At 48.0% G+C, this 19,028-nt stretch overlaps 1 long non-coding RNA gene across 1 annotated transcript in view; it reads right to left on the bottom strand.

Moving 5' to 3' along the window:
- Positions 1-916: 916 nt before the first annotated feature.
- Positions 917-19,028, bottom strand: part of LOC142071235 (uncharacterized) — a 29,986-nt gene continuing 11,874 nt past the window's right edge. Inside the window, exons 3-4 of the long non-coding RNA XR_012667316.1 lie at positions 16,425-16,697; positions 917-2,710 (exon numbers count right to left, since the gene is read on the bottom strand). This is a non-coding gene — a long non-coding RNA (uncharacterized LOC142071235). The remainder of the gene's footprint in view (positions 2,711-16,424; positions 16,698-19,028) is intronic.

Below are 19,028 nucleotides of genomic sequence, written 5' to 3'. Positions count from 1 at the left end.
CCTCCTACTCAGCTACTCAACTTCTGCGATTGTGGAAGAGCACCTTCGTCTGTTTCCCCTCACTCCCTTTGTGCGCTGAGATTGCAAGCTCTTCTGGGCAAGTGTTTGCTCTCAGTGCTTGTGCATTGCCGAGGACAACGGAGCCTCTGACCCCCGCGTAATATTATTAATAATCACAGACTGAGTGTCACTTCCAGCAGCGCTGCCTGGCGCAGGCTTGTTTTGTGCTTATCCCGCTCCTGAACGTCTGGAGAGGTCTGTGAGAATGGACCGAGGCACAAGAAAAGCAGGAGCAGGCTGTTTGGTGGCTTGATGAAAGCAATGAGCTTTGCAGAAAGAAAACTTAATGCTTTGGTTTCAGAGTAACAGCCGTGTTGGCCTGTATTCACAAAAAGAAAAGGAGGACTTGTGGCACCTTAGAGACTAACCAATTTATTTGAGCATAAGCTTTCGTGAGCTACAGCTCACTTGCATCCGATGAAGTACTCCTTTTCTTTTTAATGCTTTGGGTCTGCTCCCTCCCACCCCCCGCAACCCCCCCCCCCCCCCCCCCCCCCCCCCCCCCCGTCGCTGGACAAGGAAAACCGAGAGCTTGCTTATGGAGAGGGAGCGGTTGGAGTGGTGGGAATTGCAAGGGGGCGTAACTGGAAACAGGCCGTTCCTGTAACCACCACATGCAGTCATCTCATAATGCAACCGGACTCGCTCTGCCATGCTCTGGCACTCGAGTGCTGAGCTGCTGTGTGAAATAAACTGTCAGCTACCATCATCGTCAGGCGTTTATTGTAACTGTAGAAGCGGGGACGGCTCTTGGCTCCCTGCGAGCTCTGTGGCCTGGCTGAGGCAATCCAAAAAGGTGGTCACAGCCAGGCCTAGCTATCAGGGATTGCCTGTTAATACAAAATGCCATTATCCATTTTGTTAGCTGTAAATGACCTTTATTTACATTTCCACTTAGCTAGGTAGTTTCCTTCAGCTCCCAGGAATTCAAAGCACAGACGTGGCATTAAGACGTGTAAAACGCCCCCATGTTTAATGAAAACATCTGATGGGTATAGAAAGCCGTAGTATTTCTCTCTCTCTTTTTATATATATCAAAAACAAATGCAAATAAAAGCGTCACCCCTTTTCCCCACCCCCTTGTGACAGCAATGCCTCGAAGGTGAGATTCTCTGCCAAGGAGAGTGGAAGCAGCCCTTGTATTTTTATTTTTACAAAAGAAAATATTTCGGATATTGCATTACAGGGATTGTTCTGTCAGGGATTCAACTAGGTTGATGAGAGCAGGTGAAATGTACATCGGCAGAACAAGAGGAAAGGACCTGGGGTGGGATGTTATTTCCCCCCGCCATCTCCTGATGGATGCTTTACAAGAATAGATCTCTGTGTTGTCATCATTAGCTGGTTTGGAGTTGGGCAGAGAAGGAGAGACAGAGGAAGAGACAGAGCAAGAAAGAGAGAGAAAAAATGATAGAGACTGAGGCAGAAAATGGAATCTCAGTTGATCCCACGCCCCAGCACTGACTATAGAAGTTCCCCAGACATCCCCCTTCCTGCTCCGAGCATATCCCCTGCACCGCAGCTTGTGAGGAGGGCCCTTTCTGCCAGCCCCAGTGGAATTTTCTCCCGGCTGCTGCAGGATTTCTATGTTCCCCATGCAAAATTAGATCAAGCCCCAGAATGCTCCGTGCACTGGGGGTTCCTGGGGCAGGGAAGTGCAGAGGTGGATCTGGGTCTGCCCTCGCTGCACAGGGTAAACTAGCTGGGAAGAGTAGCGTTAATGCCCGAGGTGGCCATTTTTCACTGGCATAGCTGGCTCCTGGGGGCCCCTGAGCAGGGGTGAACTTTCCCCAAGAAGACTGTGGTTAAAAAAGACCTAGCGGGGGAGAGACACACAGAGGAGGAGAAATGAGGGGAGAGAGACTGACAGCTCCTCCCCAGTGGCTGGAAAACTCTCTGCTCCAGCTGTTTCACATGGACCCCACTATTAGATGGTTAAGCTCCTCCCTCAACACACACCACCCCCCAAGCTTGCCAGCTGCATCTGCTGTGGTCTCCGCCACTGTGCTGTGCTCAGACAATGAAGTCTGTCCACAAACAGTCCCAAACAAGAAGGATCTGGTTGCTGGGTGGGAATGGGGGTGGGGAAGGCGAAGTTTCCAAAATAGAATGTGACCCAGAAAAATTAAAATGAAAAGCAACAACAAACAGGCAGCCAGCAGCACACAAAGAATAGGCCATGTTCTGTTCTCTTCCCTCCATTCCCTCAGCTCCTACTCTGTAATTAAGTGAAAATGCTGGAGGTTTGGTATTTTTAAAACTGTCCTCCGGTTTCCTCAGATTCTTGTGTTCTTTTCCTGGATAAACAGACTGCAGAGGCTCTGGGGGAGCTATTCTCCCAGCCCAGCCTGCTTTGGGGTGGGCTTTTCCTTGGCAATTTTTTTCTTCTGTAATTTCTAATTTTGTCGCCCTGCTTCATTATTCTTCATAGGGCTGGAAAGTCCATGTGCCACTAGGAGGAGAGGTTTCAGTTTTTGCTGACCCAGCAAAAATGGCTTGGCATGTTGCATGACAGGCACTTGAATTCAAGTGGCAAGGAGGGGAAGGTGATTAATCATTTCAGGGCTTGTGCTCTTAAAGCAGCATATGTGCTATTGATTTTTCCACTGAAACTGCTGGTAGCACCAGCAGGACCCCATGTAGACGCTTTCTGCAAAAAAAAAGAAAAAAAATTGTTTAGTCAAAACAGTTTCAAAACAGTTCAAAAACAGTTCAAAAACAGTTTCAATGGAAATTTTTTGATCCGCCCTATATCCCAGAGAAAATGAGTGTGGCCACAGGAGCACTGTCTGCACAGTGGTTCCCTTGAAGGCCACCACTTCTTCTGCTGAACTGGTGGGAATGACTTTTTGGAAATCCCCAGCAATAGACCAGACTTGAGGGACTGATCTTCAAACAAAAGGAAGAAGTCTGACTCCCCGGGGGGCGGGGGGGGAGGAAGAAGACACTTCCTTTGAATCTAACTCGGGTCACATTGCAAACCATCATGCTCTGTTGGTTAGCTAATTTTAAAACCTTGGGAGGCAGCAAGTCCAGAGGAATGAGCATAATTTATAAATGCCATGTGCTGTTTCAAACCCTCTTTCTCCCAATCCCTAGATTCTATGATCTCAGGTTGTACACAGGTTTATATATACACACAAACTTAGAATCATAGAATATCAGGGCTGGAAGGGACCTCAGGAGGTCATCTAGTCCAACCCCCTGCTCAAAGCAGGACCAATCCCCAATTTGTGCCCCAGATCCCTAAATGGCCCCCTCAAGGATTGAACTCCCAACCCTGGGTTTAGCAGGCCAATGCTCAAACCACTGAGCTATCCCTCCCCCCTTGCCAGATTGGAACAGAGCTGAGGTCCATCTATTCCAGTATCCTGTCTCTGAGTAGATGTGGGGTAATCTACCCCCAGCATTTGGTCTCCAAGAGTTAGAGATTGGCTTAAGACCCTAGGCCTGAGGTTTCATAGCCCTTCCAAAATGATTCACCATTAATTATAACAGTTTAAGACACAGGGCCAAATTTCTCTGTCCGTTAAGCAATGCAGTCACTTTAAAATCCACTGGGTCATGCTGGGTTGACAAAGAAGAATATCTGGCCAAGGATCTTTGAGTCCCATCCTATCCCTTTAAGAGGAAGGATGCCATTGAGCTTTTTAACTGATCTTGGAATGACAAGATCCATGTTGAAAGCCAGTGAGAACAGCTGAGAGCTGGACCTTGCACTAGCTGGTCACAAAAGCCACCTCTCTCCCATATTCCATTATCTCCTTGTCCAGCACACACACACACACACACAGCCAGCTGCTTTGGCTCTGTGGAGTTGGCACAGCTGTGTGCTTATCTCCTGCATCAGCATCCCAGGCCCAGCGCTGCTGACAGTGTAGAAATATTTCTGTAGGGAGGCTGTGGGAACTGCTTAGAGACTTCCCCGGTGCCTTGCTTTCAGCGGGGAATAAGTAACAACATGAACGGCCTGTCTAAATCGCTTGGGCTATAGCTAAAGAACAATGTGATTGGAAAGGTCAGACATGGCCAGCTAGGACCGTGTTGACATAGATAAGGAGAAAATCTGGTTCAATATACAGGGTAAGTGTAAATAACAGTGTTCATTAGAGCTGAGCAAATAATTCACAATGAATAATATACTCTGCGATCCACATAGGGTTGCCAAGTTTGTAATATTTAAAAACGGGACACTCCAGCAGGAATGCCGGAACCTCCCCTACCCCGCCTCTTCCCCCTCGAGGACCTGTCCCTGCTCTTTCCCTTCACCCCAGGCCTCACCCCTGCCCCACCTCTTCCCCCAAGGCCCCGCTCCTGCCTTGCCCCTTCCCCCTGAGGCCCCGTCCCCCGTTTGCTCCCTTTTCCCCCTCCCTCTGTCCCTCCTCTTTCCCCCTCACTGCTTTTCCCCTCTCTCCCCCCTCGCATGGCTTGGGAGGGACTAGCTTGCAGACCTGGGGCAGGGAGCTGCAGCCACCTGATTGCAGGTAGGAGATGGCCCTGGCTGAGTAGGGGCTGGCGTGGATGATGACTCAGTGCCTCCCCCGCCCGCAATAACTGGACTTTGGGTGTCCGGTCAACAGATCTGACCGCACACCATCAGGTCCCCTTTTCAACTGGACTTTCTGATAGAAAATCAGACACCTGGCCACCCTAGATCCACAACGGTGCAAATTGGTGTTGTTCCATTAATTATAGTGGAGCTATACTGTTTTACACGAGCTGAGGATGTGGCCCAAGTAATGCAGTGTATTATTCATTGCAGGCCAGATTTTTCCAAAGTGACTAGTGATTCCAGGTGCCCCAATTTTGGGGAGCCCAGTCGTAGACCCCTTTAAGGTTCTGAACACCCATTCACTGAAAATCAAACCTCCAAGCATCTCAAGTTTGGTACACAAAAACTGAGTCTACAGCCGTCTTTTCTGCTTGGGAAATGGCCATAAGCAGATTGCAGTTCCTTTAGGTCTATTTGTTATTCAAAGTTTACTCTGTAAATTGATTGCAAATACTTGAAATTTAAGTCACGCCGTTAAACTTTGATTGGGTAAAGAAATCATGCACTCTTGTTCCTTTTCTCCTCATTGGATGAGCATGCAGATTCTTCCGGTGTGAACACATAGGTGTGTGACTTTAAATCTTGGTTCCCATAAATACCCACGCATGCAATATTTGAGAACATTGGCATCAATAAAATGTGATTACATGATTGTACTTCTCTAGGTTCCCAATCCAAGTCCCACTGAAGTCAACAGAAACATTCTGCCTTGAATGAACTTTGGAACAGGTCTTTCATTACAAAACTATCCTCTGGTACTGGAGCTAAACGGGAAGACTTAGAACTATGGTGGTGACCAGAAGTAGCCTGTTGTGGTCACCACCGCCGGTAAGTAGAAGGGGACACAATAGCTAAGACCCTGATCCAGTGCTCATTGAAATCAATGGGAAACTTTCCATTGACTTCCATGGACAATGGATAGGGCCCTATGCTAGAGAATTACATCAGCATTTCCTAGAAGCTCTTGGGATCTGATTTATTTCCTACTGGTTGCATGCTGGGCTCCTTCACCCTTGGTAAAGCATGGCTATTTGGAGGGCCATGAGTGTGAGTATGTGTGTGTGTTCATTGCTTTGGAAAGGTTTGTTGAGGTGGCATATCAGAGCAGTGTGGTACATTTGCCCTCCCTTGCCATGAAAGCAGCTGGTGTCCTCCTCATAGGTGCATGGGATATCATCCTCTGCCAGGACCATGTCCATGGGATTGCATCAAACCTTTGACACCTTCTGAGAGAGGTTGAAAATGATGGCTTCCCCCTGAGTCTCCTTCCTTTGTAACAGCAAATCCTCCCTTTCGTCTTTATTTGAGGCCTCCCTGGGGCTTCTGAGTTCACTTTAATCAAACCAGATGATCTGTGGTTAATGATAACCCTAGTGGGTAGAGAACTATGTGGCCAGCTCAGAACAGAACAGGCACGTTTCCCTGAGACCGAATCCTTGACTGCCCCCTTAATGATTCCAAGAAGCCCTCTGCACACTGCTTCCTGTCCACAGTCCAATATTTGCAGAGCGGAACATGGAAGGAAGGATGTGACAGAGGTTAAGCTGCTGGTGAGCTGGGACCATGGCCTAGGATGCTGACCCTTCCTATCTCAGTGTTTCCTTGCACTCTGTCTGCCCACATCCACAACTAGGACTTCTACATGCTACAGTAACACAGACAATCATAATAAACTATTTAAAACCCTTCCAAGGGCGAGAAACAAGCACCATGAGTCCAAGAGTTATCATCACCCTCATTTCTGTGGTACCACAGTCCTGTCAAATATACTGTACCCGGGTTGTCACCTGCAGCACACCCCCTCATAGCCTGGAGCAGTTCCGCAGCAGCCCTGCCTCAGTGTCTTCTTCTCCTCAGGCCTCCTCGGTCAGTGACTCACAAAGGCTTATGTCCAGTAAAAACCTCTCTTAGGGGGGTTGAGTTTATAAAGATGAACATTTCAATAAAGAGAACACTTCCTCTCAGCCTTCCTAGCTGTCTCATAACCCCTTCTGCTCCCTATCAAGCAGCAACTCCCAGGACACCTTATCAGGAGTTGTCCTATAGTTTCTCAGAACAAAACCCTTTTTCCTACATCCCACAACTCTTTGCTGGCTACCCCCCTCCCCCCAGCCTGTGCTTCCCCAGGCCTCTCTTATCTACAGCCAGAGATGTGAGTTAGACACACGACCCATCTGTCACATGACATCACTTATTATTACATTCTCTGCACCTGTGGAGACTAGTTAAGTTTAGCCCTGGTGAATTGGGGCCCATCTACCCTTAAATGGCCCAGCTGGCCTGTGAAATAAATATACAGCAAGACAAGGTTCCGTGGAACCCCTGCTGAGCTAAAGTCACAATCCAGGAGCCAAGATGGTCAAGACAAGTAGCAAACATGAAGTTGGTAGCACCCAAAGGACTCGTGGGAAGGAGGGGCCAAAGGAAAGCCAGCACCTTTGAATCCGAACCCTTGTGAATGTCCAGGAGGCAGGAATGAAGAGGTTCGACCTGGATCCCTGAATCTAAACCTGCCCATGAGGAGTTGGATTGGATCCACAAGCAGAAGGGGCCTAGTCTACAGGCCCAATGGAGACAAGTGCTGAAGTTTAGCTGCGAAAGGTGATCTCCCCTGATTTCCTCCACTTGACATGCTTTTCAGTGGTGGCCCCAGGCCCTGTTTGGCCATAAAATCTCTTGGGGGCTGCTGAATTTAAACTCCAGGCCTGGTTCCACCTCAATGCCAAACCTTAGCCTAAACCTAATGCCGACCCGAACAGCTTGGGTTCTTGGGGCAATCTGAATGAGGAGAGCGATGGTGCTTTATGACTGCTGATGAGCACAATGTCTCAAACAAGGCACGGAGCCCTGCGTGGATGAGGACAAGAGGCTGAATTCAGACTGAGACTAGGTCTGGCATGCCCTGCAGATGTCCTGGCTTGACTGAGAGTGGCACCTGCTGCTGCTGAGTATGATCTGATGGAGCAGCAAGGAGAGAAGCTTGCGCAGAATGCAGTGAGCAGGACAGGACGTGGGTAGCAGAGAAGCCCCCGTGCCTGTTCAGTCCTTAGCCCCACTGCTGCCCACGATGGATTGTGGGGCATGGACACCTGTCTACGAACACCTGGACTGAAGCCACCAACTCATTTTGCACATGCCAGCAAGCCATCACTGGAGTGCAGCGATGAGGCCCAATCCTACAACCCTTCCCTGGCAGGTAATGGTGTGTAGGATCAGGCCCATGTGCTGACTATCATCCCCTACCCCCCGGTCAGGGCTGGAACTCCTGACCTTGACACAAAAGATTTCATGGGCCAGATTCTCCACTGACTTCAATGGAGCTATGGCAATTTACACCAGCTAAGGATCTGGCCCCATGTTTCATTATTGCCAATCGCAGGAGCCCTCCACCCAAAACCAAGTGTAGTCTCAGTCATCCAAACCTATAGGGGCAGATCCCCAATGGGCTAGCTCCACTGATGTCTTTACGCCAAGAGAGGATTTGCCTTGTAGATTTTTCCATAATGACTAAGAGCCACAAATGACCATATATAAATTCTAGGGCTTCTCTCTATTCATTTCCTAGAAACAAAATATCTTACCCTTGATAGGAAACAAAACAAACCCTCCGTCTGTAGTTGTTCTCATTTAAGCAGTAATATGTAACAGAGCGTAACCAGTGCTGGATTGATGTGTGAGGCTGGCAGCCTTAGACTTGAATGGCATCCTAGCAGCTCAGCAGGAATTAATGCCATACAATTGTCATACTGTGCTACCTTAATGTGATCATAAGGCAAAAGGGCTAAAAAAAAAAAAGCCCCAGCAAATATTTATGTTACTAATTAAAGGATGTAACTTGCCAATAATGAGTCTTGATTGTTACACAGCACAATTCATGGCTTGGAACTTACGGGTGAAATGCACCCATAATGCAGAGAGTCAGCACAATGTCTATGCACCACTTAAGTCCTATAGTTGTGATCTACAGCCTACTGAAATACCTGGGCCTGTTTAATCATTGGAGTACAAAGCCAGGGTATCATTTAGTGAGGCAGTGTGATCTAGTGGATAGGGCACTGGTGAAGGCGTGAGGAGCCATGGGGTCTGAAGCTGGGTGGGGGTTGGTCCTGCTTTGAGCAGGGGGTTGGACTAGATGACCTCCTGAGGTCTCTTCCAACCCTGATAGTCTATGATTCTATGTCACTGACCACTTGGCTTCTGATTCCCCTTCCATCCTTTGTCTGGCTAGTGGGTGTCTATATATACACACGCTCTTTGGGGGCAGAAGGTATCCCTTGTTGTGTGTGCACATTTTCTAGGGCCTAAACAGCAGTTGGGGCCTCTAGGTGCTGCAGTCATACAAAGAAAAGTACCCAATCATGTCCCACCTCAGCCTTTCCCGGATGGATATTTTTTCAGCTGTTAGGTTGTTCAAGGACTGTTGGTGCCAACATTTGGTGACTGGTCACCTAAGGAAAGTGGTTGTGTTTCTGGTCTCTGACTGGAAAATTGAAACTTTTTTCAAAAGAAAAATAATGGAGGTCAACTAATGCACATTCCAGCATGAATCTTCAGAGAAAAAGCAATGATGCATGGCTGTGTGTGTGTGTGTTGCTGTGCTGGTCTACAGAGGATAGGAGTTACAGCTCTCATCTACAAAAAAATGATGCTTTAGCTCTAGCTACAGAGCTGATGTGTTTAGCTCTGGCGGGTCCTGATCCAGTCCCCGGTATATCAGCCACGGTGGTGTATGTCACACTGAAACTTGTGAGAATGCTGGGAGATGCAAACAGTTTTCTATGAATAAATCACATCCCATGGGAGACAGGGTCCATGAGAAAATGTACAAATCAAGTTGTTTAATACTCTACCTTCTCTATACACAGGCATATTTGTCAGGCCGCCACCACTGCATGACTTTGCACTGAACTGACTATGCCATTATAACCTCTGTGTGGTTATTAAGAAGGCCAGAGGGGCCATTTCTGGGGGCATTTCCTCCTCTTTTCCCATTAACTTATATCCTCAGGAGAATGTGGTCCTCTTTCCAGTGCATTTATATGTGATGGATGTGACCTAGTACATTGCCTGTGGGAACTTTGGATCTGATTCTTAGAATCATAGAAGATTAGGGTTGGAAGAGATCTCAGGAGGTCATCTAGTCCAACCCCCTGCTCAAAGCAGGACCAACCCCAACTAAATCATCCCAGCCAGGGCTTTCTTATGTACACTGATGCCCCAAAGGGCCATAGAGTAGATATAAATACAATGTAAACATATTTTAAGGTCCCTTTACCTACCAGGGTGGTATAAAGAGGGACTTGTGTTGATGGAAGATTAGGTGCTTTTAACTTTTTAATGCCCTGACTTTTGTATGCATCAGCTGTCAACCTCAACATTGCATTAACATATCATATTTACGGGGACTGGATGATTTGGGGTGGTGGGGTTGACAGAAGTTTTCAAATTTTGACAAAAAAGAGAAGAAAATCACGACAATTTCCTCTCCCCGCCCTGCTCTCACTGTCTGTCTGTCCATGTATATAATACAAAAGATGCTCCTGTACCCTGTGCTTTGTTTCACAGGAGCGGATTTGATTCAATAGAATTCTCACTCCAGGGCAAGAGAAATGTTAAAAGCCTCAGAACTGCGTGTGTGTAATTGCCTTGACCTTCCAGGTCTGTCTATGGGCTGCAATCGGGAGTGCAAGGTGGTTATGAGGCATCCTGAATGCAAATGGATTATATATTCAGTTGCAAGTAGGTGAAGAGGGTTTGGGGAGTGGGAAAGAAAAGTGTATTTATTCCTTTTGATTATTAGCACATGAAAGTTACCACCCCCAGACATGTTCCAGCGTCTTTCCTGTTTTGCAATTTATTTTTTTTTCTTTTCCAAAGAAGTGATTTATATTAAGGGGAACCTGGGCCGATTCACGTCACTAACCTTCAAATGTCACAGCAGGATGCATTTTTGCTGCTAATCTAGGAGATGTTTTCTTTTGACAACTGCTGTTGTTCTAGCGAAATCAGGTAAATTAAGGGCATAAATCCAGTGCATTAGGCTGCAGTCCAGCATATTGTTATTTGCTTCATTCAGTGCCTTTCTCTCAAAGATCTTTACTGTTGGACGTCCTCAAGCATTATTATTTATTTGTGTTACCACTGCTAACACTGTACCACACATCCTGGTTCTGCTTCATTTCTCAGTTACTCTCGTCGACAGTGGCATGACGCCAAGGCAGTTTAGGATGATTGACATCTGCTGAGGATCTGGCCTGAGAGAGAAATGGCCTATCTGCATTTCAGGTACACCAGTGAGGTCAATGGAGTTAGGGCAGGTCTACACTTAACCTGTTGCCGCTGTGCTGCTGTAGCGCTTCAGTGAAGACACTACAATCCCGATGTGTGAGTTTCTCCCGCCTGTAGTCAATCCACCTCCACGGGAGATGATAATCCACCTCCAAGGGAGGTGATAGCTATGTCAATGGGAGAAGCCCTCCTGTCGACACAGCACTGTCTACACCGCGGGTGAGGTAAGTATAACTGCATCGCTCCAGGGCGTGGATTTTTCACGCCCCCGAGCGACGTAGTTATATTGATGTACATTTATAGTATACACCTCCCCTCTGTCCAGATTTACACAGGTATAAATCAGTGTGGATTAAGCTCAGATTTGACAGAATTTTACACGCGCTTTGCACAAATGTAAATGATGTCACAAGGTGTGAGGCAGTGGAGAATCGGACTCAGGTTGGGCTGTACACTTAGCTGATGTAGTCACCAGCTGAGGATCTGGCCTTGTGACAGGGTGTACCCTGGCCCAAGAAATGGTTCTCTGAGAGGAAAAGAGCAGTGAGTATTAGACCTCTAGGCTTGCCTAGAGAGACATCCCAGGAGCAGCCATTTTGGAAACCATTGAAATCTGGTCCTCCGGCAGCTAGACGGTCTGGGGGCCAGCACCAACCAATCAGGGCTCAGCAGGCTGAAATAAAAGAAGCTGCCCGCTGCTAGCAAGACAGTTCCTGGCGGGAGCCAGTGGATTGAGGAGGAATGCTCCCTAGGACATTGCCAGTGGACCCAGGCGATGGCAGAAGGCACCATGCTGAGTTACTTTTGGAAAGGGAATTAAGCCCTGATGGGTAACAAACTGTTTTAGTTATAACTGATCCCAAAGGGCAAGGATCTCCTTCTGTTTGAGTTTGTTGTTCCCTGGCAAGAGTTTGGACCATGAGACCCAGCTGGAGGGCTGAGCCACAGAAGACCCTCAGAGGCTGACTTATAGCTTGCGCTAGGCACAGCGGACACTGGGGATGCTCAAAGTAGTGAGTGCAACCGACCACAGGCCCCATTAATTTAAATGGAGCTATGCTGATTTGCACCAGCAAAGGATCTGGCCCATGGTATGTTATCAACAGCTGGCTGCATATACATATACCTAGTGGGTTTCTAAATTTAAGAGTTTTTAAAATCTGCAAAAATTATGTGGCTGTGACTGATGCTTCAGTATAGTCAGGGTTTAGGGTTGTTTTCAGCCAGTCAGATCATTTAATTCCTACCTTTTTACATACTCTGTGCCTGTGGGAATGCCAGTATCTTTCCCAGTGTTAGCTCTCCCTTCATATTTGTCTTCCCTTCTTAAACTCCATCCTTCTCTCCCTTGTTTTCATCTGGATTGACTGAGAGTCAATAAATATAGAGCCCCTCAGTGGATTTTCTTGTCAGAATAGAACCACACTATAAGGTTTTCCCTCTATATTTACTTACACTGCAAGGGCTTTGGGGCAGGGCCTTTTGTTCAGTGTTTGGACAGCACCTAGCACAATGGAATCCTGCTCCATGACTGTGGCTCCTGTGTGCAACAGCAATACATATCAATAATGATTAATGATCTTTAGGATGGCGTGGACTGCACCCTCAGCAAGTTTTCAGATGACACTAAACTGGGAGGAGTGGTAGATACGCTTGAGGATAGGGATAGGATACAGAGGGACCTAGACAAATTAGAGGATTGGGCCAAAAGAAATCTGATGAGGTTCAACAAGGACAAGTGCAGAGTCCTGCACCTAGGACGGAAGAATCCCAGGCACTGCTACAGGCTGGGGACCGAGTGGCTAGGCAGCAGTTCAGCAGAAAAGGACCTAGGGGTTACAGTGGACAAGAAGCTGATATGAGTCACAGAATCATAGAATCATAGAATATCAGGGTTGGAAGGAACCTCAGGAGGTCATCTAGTCCAACCCCCTGCTCAAAGCAGGACCAATCCCCAATTAAATCATCCCAGCCAGGGCTTTGTCAAGCCTGACCTTAAAAACCTCTAAGGAAGGAGATTCTACCACCTCCCTAGGTAACGCATTCCAGTGTTTCACCACCCTCCTAGTGAAAAAGTTTTTCCTAATATCCAACCTAAACCTCCCCCACTGCAACTTGAGACCATTACTCCTTGTCCTGTCCTCTTCTACCACTGAGAATAGTCTAGAACCATCCTCTCTGGAACCACCTCTCAGGTAGTTGAAAGCAGCTATCAAATCCCCCCTCATTCTTCTCTTCTGCAGACTAAACAATCCCAGTTCCCACAGCCTCTCCTCATAAGTCATGTGTTCCAAACCCCTAATCATTTTTGTTGCCCTTCACTGGACTCTCTCCAATTTATCCACAACCTTCTTGTAGTGTGGGGCCCAAAACTGGACACAGTACTCCAGATGAGGCCTCACCAATGTCGAATAGAGGGGGACGATCACGTCCCTTGATCTGCTCGCTGTGCCCCTACTTATACATCCCAAAATGCCATTGGCCTTCTTGGCAACAAGGGCACACTGCTGACTCATATCCAGCTTCTCGTCCACTGTCACCCCTAGGTCCTTTTCCGCAGAACTGCTGCCTAGCCATTCGGTCCCTAGTCTGTAGCTGTGCATTGGGTTCTTCCGTCCTAAGTGCAGGACCCTGCACTTATCCTTATTGAACCTCATCAGATTTCTTTTGGCCCAATCCTCCAATTTGTCTTGGTCCTTCTGTATCCTATCCCTGCCCTCCAGCTTATCTACCACTCCTCCCAGTTTAGTATCATCCGCAAATTTGCTGAGAGTGCAATCCACACCATCCTCCAGATCATTTATGAAGATATTGAACAAAACCGGCCCCAGGACCGACCCCTGGGGCACTCCACTTGACACCGGCTGCCAACTAGACATGGAGCCATTGATCACTACCCGTGGAGCCCGATAATCTAGCCAACTTTCTACCCACCTTATAGTGCATTCATCCAGCCCATACTTCTTTAACTTGCTGACAAGAATACTGTGGGAGACCGTGTCAAAAGCTTTGCTAAAGTCGAGGAATAACACGTCCACTGCTTTCCCTTCATCCACAGAACCAGTAATCTCATCATAGAAGGCGATTAGATTAGTCAGGCATGACCTTCCCTTGGTGAATCCATGCTGGCTGTTCCTGATCACTTTCCTCTCATGCAAGTGCATCAGGATTGATTCTTTGAGGACCTGCTCCATGATTTTTCTGGGGACTGAGGTGAGGCTGACTGGCCTGTAGTTCCCAGGATCCTCCTTCTTCCCTTTTTTAAAGATTGGCACTACATTAGCCTTTTTCCAGTCATCCAGGACTTCCCCTGTTCGCCACGAGTTTTCAAAGATAATGGCCAATGGCTCTGCAATCACAGCCGCCAATTCCTTCAGCACTCTCGGATGCAACTCGTCCGGCCCCATGGACTTGTGCACGTCCAGCTTTTCTAAATAGTCCCTAACCACCTCTTTCTCCACAGAGGGCTGGCCATCTATTCCCCATGTTGTGATGCCCAGCGCAGCAGTCTGGGAGCTGACCTTGTTAGTGAAGACAGAGGCAAAAAAAGCATTGAGTACATTCGCTTTTTCCACATCCTCTGTCACTAGGTTTCCTCCCTCATTCATTAAGGGGCCCACACTTTCCTTGGTTTTCTTCTTGTTGCCAGCATACCTGAAGAAACCCTTCTTGTTACTCTTGACATCTCTCGCTAGCTGCAGCTCCAGGTGCAATTTGGCCCTCCTGATTTCATTCCTACATGCCCGAGCAATATTTTTATACTCTTCCCTGGTCATATGTCCAAACTTCCACTTCTTGTAAGCTTCTTTTTTATGTTTAAGATCCGCTAGGATTTCACCGTTAAGCCAAGCTGGTCGCCTGCCATATTTACTATTCTTTCGACACATCGGGATGGTTTGTCCCTGTAACCTCAACAGGGATTCCTTGAAATACAGCCAGCTCTCCTGGACTCCTTTCCCCTTCATGTTAGTCCCCCAGGGGATCCTACCCATCCATTCCCTGAGGGAGTCGAAGTCTGCTTTCCTGAAGTCCAGGGTCCGTATCCTGCTGCTTACCTTTCTTCCCTGTGTCAGGATCCTGAACTCAACCAACTCATGGTCACTGCCTCCCAGATTCCCATCCACTTTTGCTTCCCCTACTAATTCTTCCTGGTTTGTGAGCAGCAGGTCAAGAAAAGCTCCCCCCTTAGTTGGCTCCTCTAACACTTGCACCAGGAAATTGTCTCCTACGCTTTCCAAAAACTTCCTGGATTGTCTATGCACCGCTGTATTGCTCTCCCAGCAGATATCAGGAAAATTAAAGTCACCCATGAGAACCAGGGCGTGCGATCTAGTAGCTTCTGCGAGCTGCCAGAAGAAAGCCTCATCCACCTCATCCCCCTGGTCCGGTGGTCTATAGCAGACTCCCACCACTACATCACTCTGGTTGCTCACACTTCTAAACTTAATCCAGAGACACTCAGGTTTTTCTGCAGTTTCGTACCGGAGCTCTGAGCAGTCATGCTGCTCCCTTACATATGGTGCTACTCCCCCACCTTTTCTGCCCTGCCTGTCCTTCCTGAACAGTTTATAATCATCCATGACAGTACTCCAGTCATGTGAGTTATCCCACCAAGTCTCTGTTATTCCAATCACGTCATAATTCCTTGACATCACCAGGACCTCCAGTTCTCCCTGCTTGTTTCCAAGGCTTTGTGCATTCGTATATAAGCACTTGAGATAACCTGCTGATCGCCCCTCATTCTCAGTATGAGGCAGGAGCCCTCCCCTCACAGACATTCCTGCCTGTGCTTCCTCCTGGTATCCCGCTTTCCCACTTACCTCAGGGCTTTGGTCTCCTTCCCCCGGTGAACCTAGTTTAAAGCCCTCCTCACTAGGTTAGCCAGCCTGCTCGCAAAGATGCTCTTCCCTCTCTTCGTAAGGTGGAGCCCGTCTCTGCCCAGCACTCCTCCTTCATGGAACACCATCCCATGGTCAAAGAATCCAAAGCCTTCTCTCCGACACCACCTGCGTAGCCATTCATTGACTTCCACGATTCGACGGTCCCTACCCAGACCTTTTCCTTCCACGGGGAGGATGGACGAGAACACCACTTGCGCCTCAAACTCCTTTATCCTTCTTCCCAGAGCCACGTAGTCCACAGTGATCCGCTCAAGGTCATTCTTGGCAGTATCATTGGTGCCCACGTGGAGAAGCAGGAAGGGGTAGCGATCCGAGGGGTTGATGAGTCTCGGCAGTCTCTCCGTCACATCGCTAATCTTTGCCCCCGGCAAGCAGCAGACTTCTCGGTTTTCCCGGTCAGGGTGGCAGATAGATGACTCAGTCCCCCGGAGGAGAGAGTCCCCGACCACCACCACCCGCCTCCTTCTCTTGGGAGTGGTGGTCGTGGAACCCCCCATCTCAGGACAGTGCATCTCATGCCTTCCAACCAGCGGAGTCTCCTTCTGCTTTCTCCCCCCAGACATATCATCTGGTCCACTCTCCGCAATGGTACCTGTGGAGAGAACATGAAAACGGTTAGTTACCTGTGTCCGCGTTGTTGGAACCCGGACATTCCCCCTTCTTCTTCTGGAGATCACATGTTGCCAAGCTTCTTCACTGGCCTCTTGGCTCCACTGTGCAACCTGCTCTAAATCTTTAGAGCTTTGTGCCCGTAGAAGCATATCCTGACTTTTGTCCAGAAAATCCTCCGTTTCTCGTATGCAACGCAGGATCGTTATCTGTTGCTCCAGACCTTCAATCTTCTCTTCCAATATGGAGACCAGCTTGCACTTTGTACAGACAAAGTCGCTTCTGTCCTGTGGAAGAAAGACAAACATGGCACATCCAATGCAGGTCACAACAGCTGAACCCCCACCTTCCATATCACCTTCCTACTATGAGCTTCCTCAGAGAAGTTGGCAAGATGTAAGCCTCACTGGGCTCACTCCAGGCGAACTCCCAGGCAAACTCCTGCTGTGTGCTGCTCTGCTGTTCCCCGCTGCTCAGCTGATTCGCCGCCGCTCAGCTGGTTCGCGAAGCTCTGGCTATTTTTAAACAGTGTGCCCTTGTTGCCAAGAAGGCTAACGGCATTTTGGGCTGTATAAGTAGGAGTATTGCCAGCAGATCGAGGGATGTGATCATTCCCCTCTATTCAACATTGGTGAGGCCTCATCTGGAATACTGTGTCCAGTTTTGGGCCCCACACTACAAGAAGGGTGTGGAAAAAATGGAAAGAGTCCAGCAGAGGGCAACAAAAATGATTAGGGGGCTGGAGCACATGACTTATGAGGAGAGGCTGAGGGAACTGGGATTGTTTAGTCTGCGGAAGAGAAGAATGAGGGGGGATTTGATAGCTGCTTTCAACTACCTGAAAGGGGGTTCCAAAGAGGATGGATCTAGACTGTTCTCAGTGGTAGTAGATGACAGAACGAGGAGTAATGGTCTCAAGTTGCAGTGGGGGAGGTTTAGGTTGGATATTAGGAAAAACTTTTTCAGTAGGAGGGTGGTGAAGCACTGGAATGTGTTACTTAGGGAGGTAGTGGAATCTCCTTCTTTAGAGGTTTTTAAGGTCAGGCTTGACAAAGCCCTGGCTGGGATGATTTAGTTGGGGATTGGTCCTGCTTTGAGCAGGGGGTTGGACTAGATGACCTCCTGATGTCCTTCCAACCCTGATATTCTATGATTCTATGAATAATGTTTATTCATTTTGTGTGCGCCTGGGGAGGTGATTGACTTTACTGGACAGATTTAAGAAGTGTCCTTAATATCATCAGTGGGTCTAAGCAGGGTTGCTTTGAATTGTCTGATAAAACATTTCACCTGTATAGCACATACTGTAAGGAAACCAGCTAATTGTGAACAAACAGAATCACTTGTCCCATAACCTCAGCCATACAGAACACAACGCCATCCACAGCCTCAGAAACAACTCTGACATTATAATCAAAAGGGCAGACAAAGGAGGTGCTGTCGTCCTCATGAACGGGTCGGATTATGAACAGGAGGCTGCCAGGCAACTCTCCAACACCACATTCTACAGGCCACTATCCTCTGATCCCACTGAAGAGTACCAAAAGAAACTACACCATCTGCTCAAGAAACTCCCTGCTACAGCACGGGAACAAATCTACACAGACACACCCCCAGAGCCCTGACCAGGGGTATTCTATCTGCTACCCAAGATCCATAAACCTGGAAATCTTGGACACCCCATCATCTCAAGCATCGGCACTCTTACAGCAGGATTATCTGGCTATTTGGACTCTCTCCTCAGACCCTACGCTACCAGCACTCCCAGCTATCTTGGGGACACCACCAACTTTCTGAGGAAACTACAATGCATTGGTGATCTTCCTGGAAACACCATCCTGGCCACTATGGATGTAGAAGCTCTTTATACCAATATTCCACATGAGGATGGACTGCAACCTGTCAAGAACAGTATCCCTGATGAGGCCACGGCACACCTGGTGGCTGAGTTTTGTGACTATGTCCTCACCCACAACCATTTCAGATTTGGGGACAACTTATACCTTCAAGTCAGCGGCACTGCTATGGGTACCCGCATGGCCCCACAATATGCCGACATTTTTATGGCTGACTTAGAACAACGCTTGCTCAGCTCTCGTCCCCTAACACCCCTACTCTACTTGCGCCACATTGATGACATCTTCATCATATGGACCCACGGAAAGGAGGCCCTCGAAGAATTCCACCTGGATTTCAACAGTTTCCACCCCACTATCAACCTCAGCCTGGACCAGTCCACACAAGAGATCCACTTCCTGGATACTACAGTGCTAATAAATGATGGTCACATAAACATCACCCTATACCGGAAACCTACTGACTGCTATACTTACTTACATGCATCCAGCTTCCATCCAGGACACATCACACAATCCATTGTCTACAGCCAAGCCCTAAGATACAACTGGATTTTCTCCAATCCCTCAGACAGAGACAAACACCTACACGATCTTTATCAAGCATTCTTAAAACTACAATACCCACCTGGGGAAGTGAGGAAACAGATTGACAGAGCGAGACGGGTACCCAGAAATCACCTACTACAGGACAGGCCCAACAAGGAAAATAACAGAACACCACTGGCCATCACGTACAGCCCTCAGCTAAAACCTCTCCAG

This window comes from Caretta caretta, chromosome 2 (assembly GCF_965140235.1).
Source record: "Caretta caretta isolate rCarCar2 chromosome 2, rCarCar1.hap1, whole genome shotgun sequence".
Classification (NCBI taxonomy): Eukaryota; Metazoa; Chordata; order Testudines; family Cheloniidae; genus Caretta; species Caretta caretta.
This window is presented reverse-complemented; position numbering and strand designations above follow the sequence as displayed.